The sequence below is a fragment of the Crotalus tigris genome, unplaced genomic scaffold (genome assembly GCF_016545835.1).
Source record: "Crotalus tigris isolate CLP2741 ecotype Arizona unplaced genomic scaffold, ASM1654583v1 scf7180000024167.7108832, whole genome shotgun sequence".
In the NCBI taxonomy this organism is placed as follows: domain Eukaryota; kingdom Metazoa; phylum Chordata; class Lepidosauria; order Squamata; family Viperidae; genus Crotalus; species Crotalus tigris.
The window spans coordinates 873,818-884,550 of NW_024100417.1; the positions used below are offsets into that span (position 1 = coordinate 873,818).

General features: G+C 38.2%; 1 long non-coding RNA gene across 1 annotated transcript; it reads right to left on the minus strand.

Moving 5' to 3' along the window:
• Positions 1-250: 250 nt before the first annotated feature.
• On the minus strand, positions 251-10,389 carry LOC120299002. The gene is made up of 3 exons (XR_005554291.1): positions 10,072-10,389; positions 9,256-9,312; positions 251-356 (listed from the first exon to the last, which is right to left on the minus strand). It is a non-coding gene; the product is annotated as an uncharacterized LOC120299002 (long non-coding RNA).
• Between the last annotated feature and the right edge of the window lie 344 nt (positions 10,390-10,733).

Here is a 10,733-nt window from a genome sequence, read left to right on the forward strand (position 1 = left end):
TCTTTCCAGGGCTTTACCCCCAACGCCCCTTCTGCTCTTTATTAACCCCATATTTACCAGACAATTCTGCTTATTGTCAAAAACAAGAATATACAATATTTGCAGCATTGACACCTTATTTCTGGGTTCAGATTCATGCAACACACTGCTATACCTTATCAGAAATAATTAGACACTCTAGTTAATTTATTAATGACAACTTGCAAAAGAGTTTCATCTCTCCCTTTTCCACTCCAGCAAGTTCTCCTACCTTGTAGCTATTGTTGTCGTTAACTATGAGGGTGGTTCCATATGACCATAGGCTCCTGGACTCTGCAACCATTAGGGATCATTACCTTCTTTTCATCCTCTCTGAACTGCAAAAAGTTGTGTATTATTACCAAATAGGATCTCAGAATGGCTTATAATTTAATTTGCATGAAGGAGAGTTGTGAATATTTAACAGACTTTGTTGCTCAGAATGAGAAGTTTGAATGTATCATGCTGTTATTTCCAGAAGCTTCTCAGTCTTTGTGAGATTTATAAATCGTTTTGTGACTTGTTGAGCCCCGTTTAATCATTTATTTAGATGACTGTTGATCCATTCTGAGGAACTTCTTATAACCAGACATTTGCTTTTTATACAATCCTAGATCCCACCTATTCATTTGGTCTCTAAAATATCACCCCTAATTTTGCCGTGGTGTCACATTTTACAATCCATGTCAGAGTTTGAAGGAAGCTTGCCATTGTTTCCCAGACACCTTTTTCAGTTAAAAGATCCATGATCTTTTTAACATGGAGCTTTGCAGTCCTTGCCCTGTGAAACTCTGGTGACAGAAACAGCAAGATCTTCCTTCACTGAACAAATCTGTACTCAATAACACCAGGACCCATATGAGAGAGTTTGAATGGATGACCTTTGGGTATCCCATTGTTTTCACCCTTCCCCTTGGGAATGGGGAGATTTACATCACAATGGTTTTATATCCCTCTTGGTGAAGAATTCTTACATTGCCAAAATTGTTGAATATTTTGGAGTATTTAAAAGAAATATTAACAGAGCATAAATAAAACTTATTTTCTCCCTATCTTGTAGCCTCTATTCTGCCTTCTTTTCCTCTGACAGTTGGTATAGGGCTGCCTTTTCAATGTGATGCCCTCCAGATGTGCAAACTGCAATTCTTGCCATCTATAACCAGGCTGTGCCTCTTGGCAGCACTACCTAAACCTGAAAGCATAAATAAATTTATATTTAGGCATGCAAAGTGTACATGATCACATGCTGATGTGTAAGTATTCAGTGTGACTTAGAAACACACATGGTAGCAGGAGCACCAGCAGCTGCTGTTCAACAATCAGAGTGTAGGCAAAACTTTTCAGCCATTGATCCAAAATATTTTTTTCAGGAATTGTTCTTAGATCTTGTTGGGAAAAAAATGGCCTCTTTTAGCCAAATCTCAGAAGTGAAAGAGAACAATTTTACAACTAGATTCAGGGAGTAAATTTATTCCATTTATGCAGTAAAAAAAAAAAATCTGCAACTTGATTCCAGTCCTGTATATATATAAAATCAAGAGACAACTAGGGATTAGGCAATATGAGAAAAAAAAAGTGGGGGGAGGAAGAGAGAAAAAACCTCCCCCTTTTCTCAAACCTCCAAAGTCCAGTAGTTGTTCTTGTTTTTGTTTTATTTTTGCTATCTTTTGTGAAAGACATTTATCAGAGATATAGCGTAACACTGAAAGCATAGTTTCCAGGAAGGGAAGGAAGCATTGGGTCACAACACCATTACCACCCTTTTCCAGCAAACAAGCAATGTGTGTTGATAACAAGGCCAGTGGTATGTGCTGCAGAGGAATGTGTGTCAATAGGGGAAGTATATGAACTAGCATGCGCTACTAAAGCTTCAGATTTTTACAATACTTTCCTCTCCAGCAGGGGCTAATGAAAGCAAGCATCTTGGAAGCTAAAGAGAAGACCACATAGAAGAGTCCCCCCCCCCCCTCCACAATGCAAGAATCTGCTCTGTTAAATCAAGAACAATTCAGCTTGGTCTGATTTTCCATTCTGTCAGTATGGTATATCAAGACTCCTTTGACAATTTCCAATTTCAGCAGAATGAGTCTAGCATATCTGTGCTGTTTGCAACTCTCGTGTGATTCTACTAATCAAGCTTACTATTTGTTTAGGCATGCTACAAGGGACAGAAGGACTACATGCATCTAACTTCTGCTGCATTGGTATTGATTGGCTGTGGGAACGCCTGTAGTTCATCTGGGTTAGCAAAGGGGAGAGTTTGTTACATTTCGTGCTAACATTTCATTTTGAGCGACAAGCACACAATTCACAGGGATTTCTGCCCCGAATTGGATACATTATGTGGCACTCTGGTTTTGTACATTGACAATATTCCTTTTTCTATGTGGCCATGCAAAATTTGCAACTGTGCCTTGCAAGAATTATCCAAACAGACCGCTGTAGCCACACTTGTTTGAATAGGTTCAGAGATCTAAGTACTGTACTAGAGGTCAGTGTCATCCATTGTAGGAAAGCATGAATGTGTTCTGTGATGAAATGACAGAATGGTGGATTTGTTTCCCGTTCAGGAAATTGCAAGAATGCAAACAGGAAATCAGTCAGGGATGCACTGATGGACTGTGGCGCCAAAGATCTGGTAAAAATGATACATGTCTACAAGTTGGTAGCATTGCATATTTGTACAGCACTTTCAGCCCTTCTGCACTTATTAGTTCAGTTCCAATGTTCGTGCTGCGCAAATGCTAAAGTCATTTCCAATGGCTAAGTTCTTTGTTTTCTATACCATGTATTTGTTTTTTAGGGGGAGCTTTAAAATTTTGTACAATTATCTATCTATCTATACAACTAAGGAGATCATCAGAAAAGGTAAGAAGGAGCCAGGTCTCTGCTTCAATACTGTAATATGAGTTTTGCACGGGAATGATATGTACCATGTTTCTCCGAAAATAAGACCCAACTGGAAAATAAGCCCTAGCATGATTTTTCAGGATGCTTGTAATATAAGCCCCACCCCAAAAATAAGCCCCAGTGAAGCTCATTAGCCAGATGGAAGCATTTAGTAACATATGTCCCCCCCCAAATAAGACCTAACCGGAAAATAAGCCCTTTTGGAGCAAAAATTAATATAAGACTGGGTCTTATTTTCAGGGAAACATGGGTAGCTATTGCATTTTGCATGTGTTTTAGGTAATGTTGCCCCACTGCAGAACTAACTTTTCCAACTGATAGGTAAACTATTGAAATTGAACAGAATTGCTAAGAAATTCTGATTCTCTCTCCTGTGCCTGCAAGTTCATTTACTAGATATGTTAACTTTAAAGGTAGCAAATATTTTGCAGCTACAATCAGCCTAACTTGGTTACTGTTTGCATCATAACTAGAACTCCCTCCTGACTAGCTAACATTTCAGAATGGTTTTAGAAATCACCTTTGCTTTTATATTAGAATATAGTAACTCATGACTCTGTTCATCTAATCAAGTGGATTATAGTTCATAGAAGCTTACATTATTATAAATATATCTTTGGCCTTGCTGATGTCACAAGACTTTATTGACTTTACTGCAGTGGGAATGATGAAGGACATCCCTTCTTTTAATTAAAAAAGAAGACAGCTACTCACTAGTAGAAGTAAAAATTATTTGTTTGTTTGTTAAAATTAATTTGCCGCCTATCTCACCATGGCATTACTCTAGGCAGCTAACAATAATCATTCAGTGTTATACAAGCATTCACAAATTATGTATCCTGAACTAAAATTCACCATAAAAACATTTCAGTTGAACTATCTACGCATGTGAAAGAAAAGGGGATAAGGGGATAGATAACAAAATTTGAATATTCTTCTCACAGACAAAGCAAAACAAAACTTGATCAGATTGCTGGAAATCCCTCTTTGTCCCTCTGTCAGAAAAAGACTAATTCTAATGTTGATAAATGATATCAGTAAGAACACTTTCTGTTCCAACAGAACTTCCTCCTTTGTAATTCCCACATTCTCTCCCTATTGTCAATACTCAGAAACACTAATTATCATTTGTAATCTATCATCCCCTCCACCTCCCCACCTCCCCAAGGCACAAAAGGAAAAAAAACCCTTTCAAGCTGGAATCCATGGCTCTCCTCCTATTTTATCTTCCCAACTATCCTAAAGATAAGCTCTGCCTGGCTAGTACTTTTCACCGCTCTGCAGGAATCTGAATTTTAACAGAATAACAGAGTTGGAGGTCTTCTAGTCTAACCCTCTGCTCAAGCAGGAGACCTATACCATTTCAGACAAATGGCTGCCCAATTTCTTCTTTAAAACCACCAGTGTTGGAACATCGACAATTTCTGGAGGCAAGTGGTTCCACTGGTTAAGTGTTCTCACTGCCAGAAAGTTTATCCTTAGTTCTAGGTTGGTTCTCTCCTTGATTAATTTCCATCCATTGGTTCTTGTCCTGCCTTCTGGTGCTTTGGAAAATAAGGTGACCCTCTCTTCTTTGTGGCAGCCCCTTTGATATTGGAACACTGATTTCAACTTTGTCTCCCTAAGCATTGTAATACATATCCTAAGTACTGTACAACAATTTCCTGTACAACATATGGCTTATCCCTAAGAAACAGCATCTTGGTCACTGAATAAGATAATTGCTGCCTTTTCCCCCTTCTTCCATTCCTCTTTTTCCACCCCTCCCCCAGTCATAATTTATCACGTGAGAACAAGACAAATCCTGGTCTTAGCACTGGTTGACAATTTGCACAACTGATCCATGGCTCATATGTGATATTAAAATATTGATTTTGATGATTGGGTAAGTATATTGTTCACACATTAATGAAAATTGACTATAATTAAAATAAACTGACCCCCAGTACATGTTTGTCTCTTTTCTCCAAGATACAAAGGGTCAGTTTAGAATAATGCAGAATATTTGTGATCTGGGCATCTCTTATTTAAAGAAAGAATTTGTTTTTAAAAAGTTGCTGTTTAAAGGAAGGTTTATCAGAAATTTTCAAATATTTGATTGACTGCTGTGCAGAATATGAGACAGCTTCATTCTTCACTGTTTAGAATAGTATGACTAATTAATAAGGAAATAATTTCCAGTTAAGCATTAGGAAAAAACAGTTTAATACAGTAGTGAGATGGAATGCCCTGGGAATTCATGGTACTTAACCAAAACTATGTAGTCATCTGTCAAAGATGCTGTAGTTGCAAGATTCCTGCACTAGTTCCAAGGGCTGGACAAGATAACTTTCAACATCTCTAAAATGTTATGACTACACAAATAATAATCCTTCCCTCCCTGAAAACCATCTCCAACATCTCAAATCTCAGGAAACATGCTAGCAGAAAGTCCAAAGATGGAGTCTACATTTGTGACTGACGGGTTTCAGTTCTTCAGAATATTCAGTCCTAGTCCAGAAATCAATCTAGCTTTGGTATGAGGGCAGGGGATGGGGAGATAACTTGCACACTGGGGAAAGCTACTATTAACATAAAAATGTAAAGAGAAAGAGAAGCAGTTTCCTACAGTGGTTAAATATGCTGCCCTAGAACTTTCGGAGATGAGTTTTAATCCTACCTTAGGCACAAAAGCTGAGTGACTTTGGACTGATTACTCTCCCTCAGCCCTAGGATGAAAGCAAGAGTAAACCACTTCTGAAAATACTGCCAAGTAAATTCTGTGGACTTGGCCATATAATTGCCAGGAGTCAAAACTGACTCAAAAAACCAACTGACTGACTGAATAAGAGGAATAGGTAATGATTCCATCTTGCATGATGGAAAAAAGATTGCTCATTTCACGGGAGGTATCTAAAAAAGTCAAGATGGCAGCTGCAAATATATGATTGAAGCCCTGCACTTTGTTTCATAGGTGACACATGCATCACACATAAAAAGGTGGGGGTAGGGCCTTGATTCATGATCATAGCCACCATTTTGACTTTGTTTTAACTACCCCTACACCCTGAAGCCAGCTTCCCTAATCCACCCATTATCCCATAACATAGGATGGTCATCAGCTATCTTTTAATATTGTAGATCTGTAAATTAGGTGTATCAGCATATTTTTTTGCAGAAATGGATGCCATTCAATAAGCATGATCTATTTTGTGCCTATATAACAAATAACTTAACTTTTGTAAAATATTTTTATGGGTCAACAATGCTTTGGAAACATTTTACTCCTTATAATTTTTATAACCTGTAAGTCAAGTCAGTATCGGTATCTCTTATATTGCAGGGAACAAGTAGCAAAAACCACCTAGTGCCATCGTGACAGAAGCAAAATTCATGAATTTTTGGTCCATAATTTAAGTCAGCTATTATGCTGCAATAGTTTCTGGCATCATAGAGACAGTTCTTGTGTTCTTCTATATTGGGAGGAATGCACCCATGACTGTGTGTCTTCCACCCTTTGATTAGGAATTAGAAAGGCTGACACCTCACCATACTCCATGCTTGCTAGTAAATTTCTAAAAATGGTTTGCAAGGGCTGAATTTATTTTTTAATTGAAGCAATTTGCAAGCCCCAGGAGATGTGGTAGGCTTAATATAAATATTCCTGAAATACTAGTTAAAACTTCTTCTAGATCAGGAATTGGTTTTTTGTTTTTTGTTTTTTGCTTTCTTACAACAAACACCATCAGAATGGTTAGACCAGCATTCGTTTAAAGAATTATTGAGGTCTGGAGCATAACTTTAGGATTGGTAGGTTTTAAGCAGTGAAATTGATAGTTTAACATCCCTCCCTTCATTTTGTGATGAAACAATGTTTTCCCATATCTGCATACTGAGCTTGGCATATATAGATGTCCATATAGTTAATAGACACAACACAGAGCAACAAAAAATGACTTCTACTTAGTTGCTATAAAAGAATTAGAACAGCATACAGTAGAGAAGCTGGTCACTCTGAGCTAGATGTAAACCAGCTTTCACCATGATCTAAGAGTTATAGTGGTCTAAACCAGGAAAGTATTTTGGGTGCATAAATATTTTCTTCATTTTACTGTCTCAAATTTTGGAGCAGTGATGCCTTCTCATTGCCCCCAATATAACTAAGAGTTTGTTCTTCAGAATTCACTCTTTTGAAGCATATTCAACCAAGCCAGCCAACTAAACAAGCTGTAATTTCTGCAGACAGATGTTGTCCTTCTCTGTCCTTAGTTGCTCAATAATACTGATGGTGTGAATTCTGACCCAGTTATTAAAGTTTTTCTTTCAGTTTGTTCTTATATAGCTTTCCAATACAATCTTAATCATTAATTCATTCTCTCTGATTTCTTTCCTTAAATATCAGAAAGGTTCTCTGCTTGTTGAAGAGAGGATGCTCCTGAAATTACAATAATCACTGAAGTATCAACATTATTATATCTCTTGGGTGAGCCTATCTTCAACCCATGTTTTTTTGTAGTTCCTAGAAGTCTCTTTCATTCTACTGCAAAATTTTGGGTTTCAAACATTAATCTAGTTTAAAGAGATTTCCCCCAACCCTCCGCATACTGAGAAATACTGACAGAGCCTATATGCATGATATAGTCCCATCCACTTTGTATTTTCATTCTATATGTTGAAATTTCCCCAAAAGCTCACACACCAGCTCTTATCCTACTAAATTGCAGATTGATTACAAGAACGGAAAAAGCAGCTCTTTCATCAACCATCACCTAATGTTCCAGAAAGGTAAAACAATAAAATAGTTTCCTAGTGAGCAGGAAATTCCCTTTTCTGAAAGGTGGATAATGATTGCGAAAGAAGATTTGGAGACATGTCAGCATCAGCCTTCTATTGTCCTTACCCATTTGTGGAATTTTACAGTGAGTTCAAATGAGGTTGTCTTCCATGATCAATGCATGATCAGTGCTTGTACTGAAATGCCCCCTCCTTCCTGTTAATCCCATGACATTGGTAATTGTGAGAGACTTCAGTAGCCTGCATATATCGATAAAGACTGCTTCAGGACAGTGGCTACCTCTTGTGAGTAAGCAGCCTTGGCACTAGAAGAAATTCTTGCCTCACCCCCAATTCATACCTTCAAGGATCCCATTATAATGATCCAATTAGGTAAAGGAGTACAAAGGCATAAGGAGTAATGGAGGCAAAGAGGGGGAAGGGATGTGTATTCAAAATTGATTTCAGGGGCCAGGGGAAGATGGTTTTTTGGTCAATTGGTTGGCAATATTCCACATTTGGTGCTTGGCATGAAGGGGCAAGACTTGATTGGGTGGTTCTCTGTATATGATCTGTAGTGCAAACATATAAACATATCCATAACCATAAAGTGCTGTTGCCCAAATATAGCTGAAAATAGTTTAAAAATCCAAGTCATTCTCAAGCGCATTTTAATTGGATTCAGAGGTATGGGACATAGAAAAGGTGGCCTTTTGAATGATCCTTAGAAAGAATGTGATTCTCTGTCCAAAGAAAAAGCTTTTTTCTATCAACTAAACAAATGGATAAATAACTTAAGTGGATAAGTTAAATGTTTTCCCTTCTGATTGAATTCAAGCACCAATTAAGAAAATGTACTAGTAAAGTAGCTTTATTTAAAACAGTATGAGTATGATTTTGGCTTTAAGAACATGGTTATTTTATAGAAAACAGGGGAGTTATGCCCAAATATTAATTCAATCTCCATGTCAACAATATAACTTGAAGTTCAGATTATGACTTAAGTCATTGGTATTAGTGCTAGAACATCTGTGCAAATTTTCACCAAAATATAGTATAACTGTTAAGGCAATTTAAAAAAAATGATTATCATGTTCATTGTATTTAATAAATAAATGTGATTAAGCCACATTGAATTTATTGTTGCCTACCCATACATGTCCTAGCCCTGCCTACTTTTTTCTAACTACATGTTTGGCTTTAGCATGTGGATCTGCAGTATGTGGTAAAAAAGATAAGATGATGGCTGCGGCAGCGTGATCAAACCAATGGCACATGATGAGCCATGGTGGTGCAGTGGTTAGAATGTAGTATTGCAGGCTAATTCTGCCAACTGCCAGCAGTTCAGCAGTTCGAATCTCTCCAGCTCAAGGTTGACTCAGCCTTCCATCCTTCTGAGGTCGGTAAAGTGAGGACCCAGATTGTTAGGGGCAATATGCTGACTCTGTAAACTGCTTAGAGAGGGCTGTAAAGCAGTATATAATCTAAGTGCTATTGCCCCAAAACAGGCAGAAGTTCAATCACACCATTGTGGCTGCCACCTTGACAATTTTTTTACCATACTCTGATACCTACCTGGCCTCTAGTCTGAAAATCTTGGATCCCTTTGATCTGCATCATTTCCTTGGATATCTGAAAGGAAGGATGAAACTTTGGCTAGGATGGTTTCATTTGAACTCATATGTGAGGGGAAAGCAGAATGCATTCACTGATATCAGGAAACTAAGAGGTGATAAAAGAAATATGATATGCTAAGAAGGCAGGCAAGAAATATGGTTTTATCTCCCTAACCTATTCCTTCTTGCCTTAATGTAAAGAAAGAAGGAAGATACTTGTTTCAGTGAAAACTGACTCAAGTGGAATGTGGAATCATATAAGCAGGAAACCAAGGATGTGATTGTTAATACTGCCCTTATTCTAAAGTTACAGTAAAAGAATCTTGCAAGTCTGAATGTACCTCTCTCCTCCCTACCCTTTCCTTCAAGAGAACTAGGGAGGGTTGGGTCAGTAGCACTTTCTCAAACTACATTCCTGCTTTGAATTCAGATTTCTCTTATCTAATCACTGTTCCTTGCAGCTCTTCTTCCTGTTCCTCAAGTCTATTCTCACAATTCATTATATCCAGATGTATATTATATATTAAACTATTCAAGACACTCCTTTTTGCCACAGCTTCTTCTAATATCTAGTGGGATGATTTCATCAGAAGAACAAAAGATCCCACTTCCTGATGCAACAGGTTGGAAAAATCAATGCAGATGACAACACATACCCAAGGGCCTTTAAAAGTAGCTGTGGAAGCAAAGATTACCCCAGTATCTCCATCTTAATAGGAATTCTGAGCATCCCTATCTCTCCGAGGAAAGCAGAATTTCAGAGTGATTGCCTTACCTCCAACTAAATTGCTATTGAATCAGCGTTTGTTTTGTTTTGCCCAGGCAAAACAGTTGCTTCAGTTTCTACCCCCTCACACTGCACACCTGGGGTTTGGATTCCTTCTGTCTGTGCAGTAGTTAATCAAGTACAAGGAGGAAAGAAAAAAAATGAGGGGGGAATAAATGAAGCAACTGTTATAACAGCATCCTGTATCTAGGAAACCAGCCGAGGGAATTCTCTTGTTTTGGTCCTGGAGCTGAACAGGAGTCACTCTCAGCTGGATGTTGTATAGCATTGTCGTAACCTGCTGAGAGTCCAGTTGGAGGGGATCATTGGATTGTGATTCACGAGAGGCCAGGCATAATGCTCTGCTTGTTGGATTTTGTGCTGACATTTCAGAAGCAAGTTTCAGGGAGGTCACAGACATACTTTGGAGATATAGAGAACTTCAATCTCTTTCGTCCTGCATGGTTGTCCCTGGCTGGCAGCAATTCCCCAAAAGTAACTGAACAGGCCAACAGTTGAAGCTGGATCTGCATGTCAAGGAAATGCTCTATGATAATCAAGCAGACAAAGTTTATTTCCCTATTAGGACAGAGAATGTGTTGAGAGGCAGCTGGCTCCTGTTCAGGAAAGCAGCCACTGTGAGGCTGATAGGAGACAGAGAAGGACAGGTT